Source organism: Oncorhynchus nerka, unplaced genomic scaffold, assembly GCF_034236695.1.
Source record: "Oncorhynchus nerka isolate Pitt River unplaced genomic scaffold, Oner_Uvic_2.0 unplaced_scaffold_2012, whole genome shotgun sequence".
Classification (NCBI taxonomy): domain Eukaryota; kingdom Metazoa; phylum Chordata; class Actinopteri; order Salmoniformes; family Salmonidae; genus Oncorhynchus; species Oncorhynchus nerka.
In genome coordinates, this window is record NW_027039332.1 from 40,092 (window position 1) to 49,327 (window position 9,236).

General features: G+C 46.3%; 2 non-coding genes across 2 annotated transcripts; both read left to right on the forward strand.

Moving 5' to 3' along the window:
* The first annotated feature begins 7,619 nt into the window (after positions 1–7,619).
* Positions 7,620–7,691, forward strand: trnaa-ugc (transfer RNA alanine (anticodon UGC)). The gene has a single exon. It is a non-coding gene; the product is annotated as a tRNA-Ala (tRNA).
* A 453-nt stretch (positions 7,692–8,144) lies between these two features.
* trnat-cgu (transfer RNA threonine (anticodon CGU)) lies at positions 8,145–8,216 on the forward strand. Its single transcript has one exon. It is a non-coding gene; the product is annotated as a tRNA-Thr (tRNA).
* Positions 8,217–9,236: the final 1,020 nt, after the last annotated feature.

A 9,236-nucleotide genomic window follows, 5' to 3' on the forward strand; every position in this document is an offset into this window, starting at 1 on the left:
GTCAGAGCATCTTACAGATTACTGCACCTGTACATAGCCCACCTATAATTTAGCCCAAACAACTACCTCTTTCCCAACTGTATTTAATTTATTTATTTATTTTGCTCCTTTGCACCCCATTATTTTTATTTCTACTTTGCACATTCTTCCATTGCAAAACTACCATTCCAGTGTTTTACTTGCTATATTGTATTTACTTTGCCACCATGGCCTTTTTTGCCTTTACCTCCCTTCTCACCTAATTTGCTCACATTGTATATAGACTTGTTTTTTTTACTGTATTATTGACTGTATGTTTGTTTTACTCCATGTGTAACTCTGTGTCGTTGTATGTGTCGAACTGCTTTGCTTTATCTTGGCCAGGTCGCAATTGTAAATGAGAACATTTACATTTACATTTAAGTCATTTAGCAGACGCTCTTATCCAGAGCGACTTACAAATTGGTGCTTTCACCTTATGACATCCAGTGGAACAGCCACTTTACAATAGTGCATCTAGGTCTTTTAAGGGGGGGGGGGAGAAGGATTACTTTATCCTATCCTAGGTATTCCTTAAAGAGGTGGGGTTTCAGGTGTCTCCGGAAGGTGGTGATTGACTCCGCTGTCCTGGCGTCGTGAGGGAGTTTGTTCCACCATTGGGGGCCAGAGCAGCGAACAGTTTTGACTGGGCTGAGCGGGAACTGTACTTCCTCAGTGGTAGGGAGGCGAGCAGGCCAGAGGTGGATGAACGCAGTGCCCTTGTTTGGGTGTAGGGCCTGATCAGAGCCTGGAGGTACTGAGGTGCCGTTCCCCTCACAGCTCCGTAGGCAAGCACCATGGTCTTGTAGCGGATGCGAGCTTCAACTGGAAGCCAGTGGAGAGAGCGGAGGAGCGGGGTGACGTGAGAGAACTTGGGAAGGTTGAACACCAGACGGGCTGCGGCGTTCTGGATGAGTTGTAGGGGTTTAATGGCACAGGCAGGGAGCCCAGCCAACAGCGAGTTGCAGTAATCCAGACGGGAGATGACAAGTGCCTGGATTAGGACCTGCGCCGCTTCCTGTGTGAGGCAGGGTCGTACTCTGCGGATGTTGTAGAGCATGAACCTACAGGAACGGGCCACCGCCTTGATGTTATTTGAGAACGACAGGGTGTTGTCCAGGATCACGCCAAGGTTCTTAGCGCTCTGGGACGAGGACACAATGGAGTTGTCAACCGTGATGGCGAGATCATGGAACGGGCAGTCCTTCCCCGGGAGGAAGAGCAGCTCCGTCTTGCCGAGGTTCAGCTTGAGGTGATGATCCGTCATCCACACTGATATGTCTGCCAGACATGCAGAGATGCGATTCGCCACCTGGTCGTCAGAAGGGGGAAAGGGAAGATTAATTGTGTGTCGTCTGCATAGCAATGATAGGAGAGACCATGTGAGGTTATGACAGAGCCAAGTGACTTGGTGTATAGCGAGAATAGGAGAGGGCCTAGAACAGAGCCCTGGGGGACACCAGTGGTGAGAGCACGTGGTGAGGAGACGGATTCTCGCCACGCCACCTGGTAGGAGCGACCTGTCAGGTAGGACGCAATCCAAGCGTGGGCCGCGCCGGAGATGCCCAACTCGGAGAGGGTGGAGAGGAGGATCTGATGGTTCACAGTATCGAAGGCAGCCGATAGGTCTAGAAGGATGAGAGCAGAGGAGAGAGAGTTAGCTTTAGCAGTGCGGAGCGCCTCCGTGATACAGAGAAGAGCAGTCTCAGTTGAATGACTAGTCTTGAAACCTGACTGATTTGGATCAAGAAGGTCATTCTGAGAGAGATAGCGGGAGAGCTGGCCAAGGACGGCACGTTCAAGAGTTTTGGAGAGAAAAGAAAGAAGGGATACTGGTCTGTAGTTGTTGACATCGGAGGGATCGAGTGTAGGTTTTTTCAGAAGGGGTGCAACTCTCGCTCTCTTGAAGACAGGAGGGACGTAGCCAGCGGTCAGGGATGAGTTGATGAGCGAGGTGAGGTAAGGGAGAAGGTCACCGGAGATGGTCTGGAGAAGAGAGGAGGGGATAGGGTCAAGCGGGCAGGTTGTTGGGCGGCCGGCCGTCACAAGACGCGAGATGTCATCTGGAGAGAGAGGGGAGAAAGAGGTCAGAGCACAGGGTAGGGCAGTGTGAGCAGAACCAGCGGTGTCGTTTGACTTAGCAAACGAGGATCGGATGTCGTCGACCTTCTTTTCAAAATGGTTGACGAAGTCATCTGCAGAGAGGGAGGAGGGGGAGGGGGAGGAGGATTCAAGAGGGAGGAGAAGGTGGCAAAGAGCTTCCTAGGGTTAGAGGCAGATGCTTGGAATTTAGAGTGGTAGAAAGTGGCTTTAGCAGCAGAGACAGAGGAGGAAAATGTAGAGAGGAGGGAGTGAAAGGATGCCAGGTCCGCAGGGAGGCGAGTTTTCCTCCATTTCCGCTCGGCTGCCCGGAGCCCTGTTCTGTGAGCTCGCAATGAGTCGTCGAGCCACGGAGCGGGAGGGGAGGACCGAGCCGGCCTGGAGGATAGGGGACATAGAGAGTCAAAGGATGCAGAAAGGGAGGAGAGGAGGGTTGAGGAGGCAGAATCAGGAGATAGGTTGGAGAAGGTTTGAGCAGAGGGAAGAGATGATAGGATGGAAGAGGAGAGAGTAGCGGGGGAGAGAGAGCGAAGGTTGGGACGGCGCGATACCATCTGAGTAGGGGCAGTGTGGGAAGTGTTGGATGAGAGCGAGAGGGAAAAGGATACAAGGTAGTGGTCGGAGACTTGGAGGGAGTTGCAATGAGGTTAGTGGAGGAACAGCATCTAGTAAAGATGAGGTCGAGCGTATTGCCTGCCTTGTGAGTAGGGGGAAGGTGAGAGGGTGAGGTCAAAAGAGGAGAGGAGTGGAAAGAAGGAGGCAGAGAGGAATGAGTCAAAGGTAGACGTGGGGAGGTTAAAGTCGCCCAGAACTGTGAGAGGTGAGCCGTCCTCAGGAAAGGAGCTTATCAAGGCATCAAGCTCATTGATGAACTCTCCGAGGGAACCTGGAGGGCGATAAATGATAAGGATGTTAAGCTTGAAAGGGCTGGTAACTGTGACAGCATGGAATTCAAAGGAGGCGATAGACAGATGGGTAAGGGGAGAAAGAGAGAATGACCACTTGGGAGAGATGAGGATCCCGGTGCCACCACCCCGCTGACCAGAAGCTCTCGGGGTGTGCGAGAGCACGTGGGCGGACGAAGAGAGAGCAGTAGGAGTAGCGGTGTTGTCTGTGGTGATCCATGTTTCCGTCAGAGCCAAGAAGTCGAGGGACTGGAGGGAGGCATAGGCTGAGATGAACTCTGCCTTGTTGGCCGCAGATCGGCAGTTCCAGAGGCTACCGGAGACCTGGAACTCCACGTGGGTCGTGCGCGCTGGGACCACCAGATTAGGGTGGCCGCGGCCATGCGGTGTGGAGCGTTTGTATGGTCTGTGCAGAGAGGAGAGAACAGGGATAGACAGACACATAGTTGACAGGCTAGAGAAGAGGCTACGCTAATGCAGAGGAGATTGGAATGACAAGTGGACTACACGTCTCGAATGTTCAGAAAGTTAAGCTTACGTAGCAAGAATCTAATTGACTAAAATGATTAAAATGATACAGTACTGCTGGGGTAGGCTAGCTGCGTTGTTGACACTACCCTAATCAAGTCGTACCGTTGAGTGTGAAGTTTCTACAATGTTGCTTTTCGGGAACTAGCTGGCTAGCTAGCAGTGTTGGTTACGTTACGTTGCGTTAGGAGAACGACAATAGCTGGCTAGCTAACCTAGAAAATCGCTCTAGACTACACAATTATCTTTGAAACAAAGACGGCTATGTAACTAGCTATGTAGCTAGCTACGATCAAACAAATCACACCGTTGGGACTGTAATGAAATGAAATGAAAATGTGATACTACCTGTGGAGCGAAGCGGAATGCGACCGGAATGCGAAAGTTCTATTCAGTAGACGTTGGCTGGCTGTTGGCTAGCTAGGAGTGTCTCCTACGTTAAGGACGACAAAATAGCTGGCTAGCTAACCTCGGTGAATTAAGATAATCACTCTAAGACTACACACTCTAAACTACACAATTATCTTGGATACGAAGACAGCAAAGACAACTATGTAGCTAGCTAATACTACACTAATCAAGTCGTTCAGGTGAGTGTGATAGTTACTACAGTGCTACGGTAGCCGGTGAACGTATGCTAGCTGGCTAGCTGCTAGGCAGATAGGAGGACGACGAAATACGATAATAACGCAATTATCACTCTAAGACTCCACACTCTAAACTACACAATTATCTTGGATACGAAGACAGCAAAGACAACTATGTAGCTAGCTAACACTACACTAATCAAGTCGTTCAGTTGAGTGTGATAGTTACTACAGTGCTACGGTAGACGGTGAACGTGTTGGGCAGATAGGAGACGACGAAATACGATAATTACGCAAACCTTTTTGACCCTTGGAAACTTGTTCTCAACTTGCTTACCTGGTTAAATAAAGGTGCAATAAATAAATAAATAAATAAATAAAAAGAGTTTGCATTGACTTCTCTCCCCATAGGAATACATTGCCTGCACCTCTAAATTCAACCTGAAGCCTATGTGGGTTATGAATGCCTTATGAAGCTGTCTTCTATGACAGTCCATCAGACCACTATGGGGTCTACCTGTGTCGATTCTAAGCTTCCTGGACCAACCGGAAGTGGTTAAATTGACCCAAAAGGTGTTTTGATGTACATAACCTTCAAAGGTGAAAATGACTACATTCAACCCTGTGTAGATCGTAGATCAGTCAATTCTTAACTTAAAGACTTAAAACTCAGGATTCTGTAAGTTTCTATGTCAATCAAGACATGGGTTTACTTATAGCTTCCTGTGCCAACCGGAAGTGCCTTTAATGGTGTCACAGTGGCAGTTTCCAAGGGTTAAAAAGGTCAGATCTTTTCAAAACTTCATATGTGTGACTAGGTAACCCTCATGAACTGTAAATCAGTCATTTCTCCCAACAGATGTCAAAGAAAAGCTCTCACACGCACACACAGCAAGGATGGAGTGAAAAAGTGCGGTGCTCAAAGACACAGAGAGGAGGCAATGGCATAAACATAATCTCTAGGCCGTGCCGAGTTCAACGAGATATCCCGCTTGACCGTAGCTCGCTCGGTCTAAGCGCAGCGACCATTAGAAAATTAGGCCCAAAATGAAGCCTGCCCCACAACGTCATTTGCTTTTGGGTGACAGTGAGAGAACCGTTAGGGTGAGAAGCACAATTCGACCTCAGGTACGTTCCTAAGGTCCTCCCGATCCGTGCAAGCCTAACGTTGACCGTGTGGCATTAACCCTTAATAGTTAAAAGAAGGTGTTTACTTCAAAGAGTTTGCATTGACTTCTCTCCCCATAGGAATACATTGCCTGCACCCCTAAATTCAACCTGAAGCCTATGTGGGTTATGAATGCCGTATGAACCTGTCTTCGATGACAGTCCATCAGGCCACTACGAGGTCTACCTGTGTTGATTCTAAGCTTCCTGGACAACCGGAAGTGGTTAAAATCACCCTAAAAGTGTTTATCCATACCCTGCCTGCAGTTTGATAGACATAGTGCATTCAACCCTGTGTAAATCAGTCAATTCTTAACGTAAGGACTTAAAACTCAGGATTCTGTAAAAGCATTCCCCAATGAGGATATGTGTTGACTTACAGCTTCCTGTGCCAACCGGAAGTGCCATAATTGGTGTCTCTTGGGCTGTTTCGAGGGGTTAAAAAAGTCAGATCTTTCCAAAACTTCATATATGTGATTAGGCAACCCCCATGAACTGTAAATCAGTCATTTGTCCTGTAAAATTTCAAAGGAAAACTAAATCACACACACACACGGCTTGGAAGTATGGACCCATTAGGGTGCGTAGAGACATACACTGCCTGCATTAGTTAACCTTGTTGGAACTTTTAAAGAACCGTCGGACCTAGAGTTCCGAAACCTTAGAATCCTGTTCTAGACCTCTGGTCGATAGTGCGTGGTGAGTTACGTGGCTCTAGACGGTTCTCGGACCGAGAAACAGCTTCGTACATTTGCAATGACTTCAATTCATTTTTGCATCACGAAAATGGCGACATTTAGAAATGTCGCAGAGTCGCAAGACTAGGTGCATTGCGACCGTCTCGGCCCATATAGACAGACCCCAACGTTTCTGTCCGATAGCTCATTCAAGGACCCCGTAGCAAGTCATGGAAAAAAAGTGGATTTTCAGCACCACTTAGGGTTTTGCTCGGACACCAAATGACCGATCGAGCCTCAGCAAGGTCTACACGTAACATAAGAAATGGACCCGCAGCTAGAACGTAACTACGTGTTTTATGTTTTTTTTATGGTTTGAACCGAAGGCGTTGTGAATTTTGGGCCAGCTCTGAAGTATGTGATAGTTGGCTACTAAACGAGTTGGAAAAAGTGGGTTTGGTGTCAGTTTGTATCAGTTTGGTGTCAGAATGATATCTAATTGACTGATGGACGATGACTTGCTGGTGACTCTTGTCCATTTGCAATATGTTTAAACAGTGAGGTACCATCACCAAAAGTGACATTCTGAAATCAACCCTAACGAGCCATTGAGATGAACCAGTCAATTTCACATTCCTGCAGGATTTTTATAGCATGACAAATTCGTGATGGTACCTGCCTATTGAACCATATTGCAAATGCACAGTGGCTTTGCAAAAGTGAGAAAACATAAACAAATGGACATGATGAAATCAACACAACGAGTGATGGAAAGGTACAACTATCACTGCCCGGCCAGGTGGTAAGGCGTCGGTCTCGTAAACCGAAGACCATGGGTTCAAATTCAGTCCGTGCCTTTATAGAAAAGGCTTCAAATTCAATGGAAATTTACATTAATTGGAGGACTTTGTAGAAAAATCATGTTGTATCAATATTTGAACACAACTAATATATTAAGGGGAAGTATCGCTACGATAGAGCCACTTTACATGTTTCCTGTCCTACAGTATTCCCCAACTTGTCTTTTGAGAGTATTCACTTGTTAAATTAGCTTTTGCACAACTCCCACTTTCCACAATGTTGACATTCTAAGAATGAAATAGATGCGCAAAGCCATCTGTTTTTGTTAACTGAAGCACATGGGTTCAATCCCTGTTCGACGTTTATGGTAGATAGCTGATATTATGGAAATGTACTTTCATCACAACAGTGTAAAGAAAAGGTCAATTATCTTGATATGGCCACTGCGACCTGTATGCTCTAGTCGGCTGGCCCTCGCTACATATTCGTCGCCAGAACCACTGGCTATTTTGTTATTGACTGTGCGCTTGTTTGTTCCATGTGTAACTCGTCGCCAGAATCACTGGTTCCAGGTCATCTGTAAGTCTATACTAGGTAAAGCTCCGCCTTATCAAGGCAATCACAGGCGGCCTAGTCCTCTCGCAGCAGTCCCTTCCAGCTGCAGTCAGAGCAGGAGATGTTCACCCCTCCGCGTCCAGACTGCAAATGAATTGCACTGCTTTGCTTTACCTTGGCCAGGTCGCAGTTGTGTATGAGAACTTGTTCTTAACTGGCTTACCTGCTATAATAAAGGAGAAATTTAAGAAAATTAGAAACAATTTTTTCTTTCCCAGAAAGGGGGTGTAGCTCAGTGGTAGAGCGCATGCTTTGCATTTATGAGCTCCTGGGTTCAATCCCCAGCTTCTCCATGTTTTTTTGCAAAGACCCAACTTCTACTTTCCAGAATGTTGAAATTCTAAGCAGGAAACAGAGATGTGCTAAATAATTTGGTCTTTTAATCTGAAGAACATGCGTTCAATCCCTGTTAGTACATTTATAGAACAGAAGTGGCATGGTTGCCAACTTTTATGGCATCATTTAAAAAAACTGAAGTTCATGTTTTCGATCCCTGTCCGTACCTGTTTTAAGAATTGCTGCTATCATTTCATTGTAGTTTCAATGGAGTTGTGTATATATAAAGTACAGTGTATTGATATTGCGTTTTATCTGCAAATTAAATGGGATGGAAGCTCAGAGGGGAGTGCATGCTATATATGTATGAGGTCCTTTCTCCACTGAGTTTGTGTGCCAAATTCACATTTGCACAACTACTACTTTCCAGAATGTTGATATATATATATATATATATTGCATTATAGAGTGGCATGGTGGCCAAGTGGTAAGGCGTTGGTCTCGTAAACCGAAGACCATGGGTTCAAATTCCATCCGTGCCTTTATAGAAAATTCCCCAGCTGTTTGGAATTGCCACAAGGAGCAACCAAGAGTGTCCAGTCTTGTCAGGCTATGCTGTTGGTGGACTTGTTAGTTTGCGCTCCAGCACTTGCAGAGGCTCGGTGCATCTCAACAATTGTGCTCTGTAGCCAGCGGCCGGTTAGCTCAGTTGGTTAGAGTGTGTGATACGCTGCTCTCTGAAAGTAAGTAATGTCTTGCTTTTTCATCTGACATTGTGACATCAGTGTTACATGAGAGTTTCTTGTCATTGTTACATGACAGTTTCTTGTCATTGTTTACATACCTTAAAGGAAGATTTCGGCAGTTGCTGTATGGTTAGTGAGAAAGTCCATATTGAAAATGTACGGTCCCTTACTAGACGTCCGAAATCGTTTGTAAAATTCGCGGACGGCGTCGGGCCGAGCGGCAGGGCCGGACCTACCAGGAAGTCATCAAATGAACTTTGTCAGACATTCGGTTTCCGTTTTACAAAAATAATAAGATGTTGGTCATTTTTCCGCTGTCCCGGAAATTCCCACAAGAGGGCATAAGCAATCATATTGCTATTGGACAAAACATAACGATTCACGACGGGGCCTTATCTCGAAAACTGAAAATATTTCGAAGCCGAAACTTGGTGAGCGTAGGGGCGGCGTAATGGGCAGTTGGCCCCGAACAAGATGGCGTCTGGGCCTCAACGGTTTTTGAGTTATGGCCATTTATCTGGGATTAAAGGTCCAAACTGAAAATAGAGAAATTATTTTTCCACTTCACGTCAAAGTCAAGGAGCCTCCGGTGTCAATAAAAAAAGAACCAGCCATTTATCTATCGTCATTTAAGAGAAATCGTACAACGAGAGATTGGTGATGTTCACGGATAGGTGTTTTTTTTTCAACGGTTACAGATCCAGTTGCAGGGTGTTCTTACGAATCTTTTTAAAGTGTGCTGCGGAGCTCTGCTAGATTTCTGTGATTTTCTATGATTTTCTGAAATAACACACACTCACTAAACCCTCCGTAAAT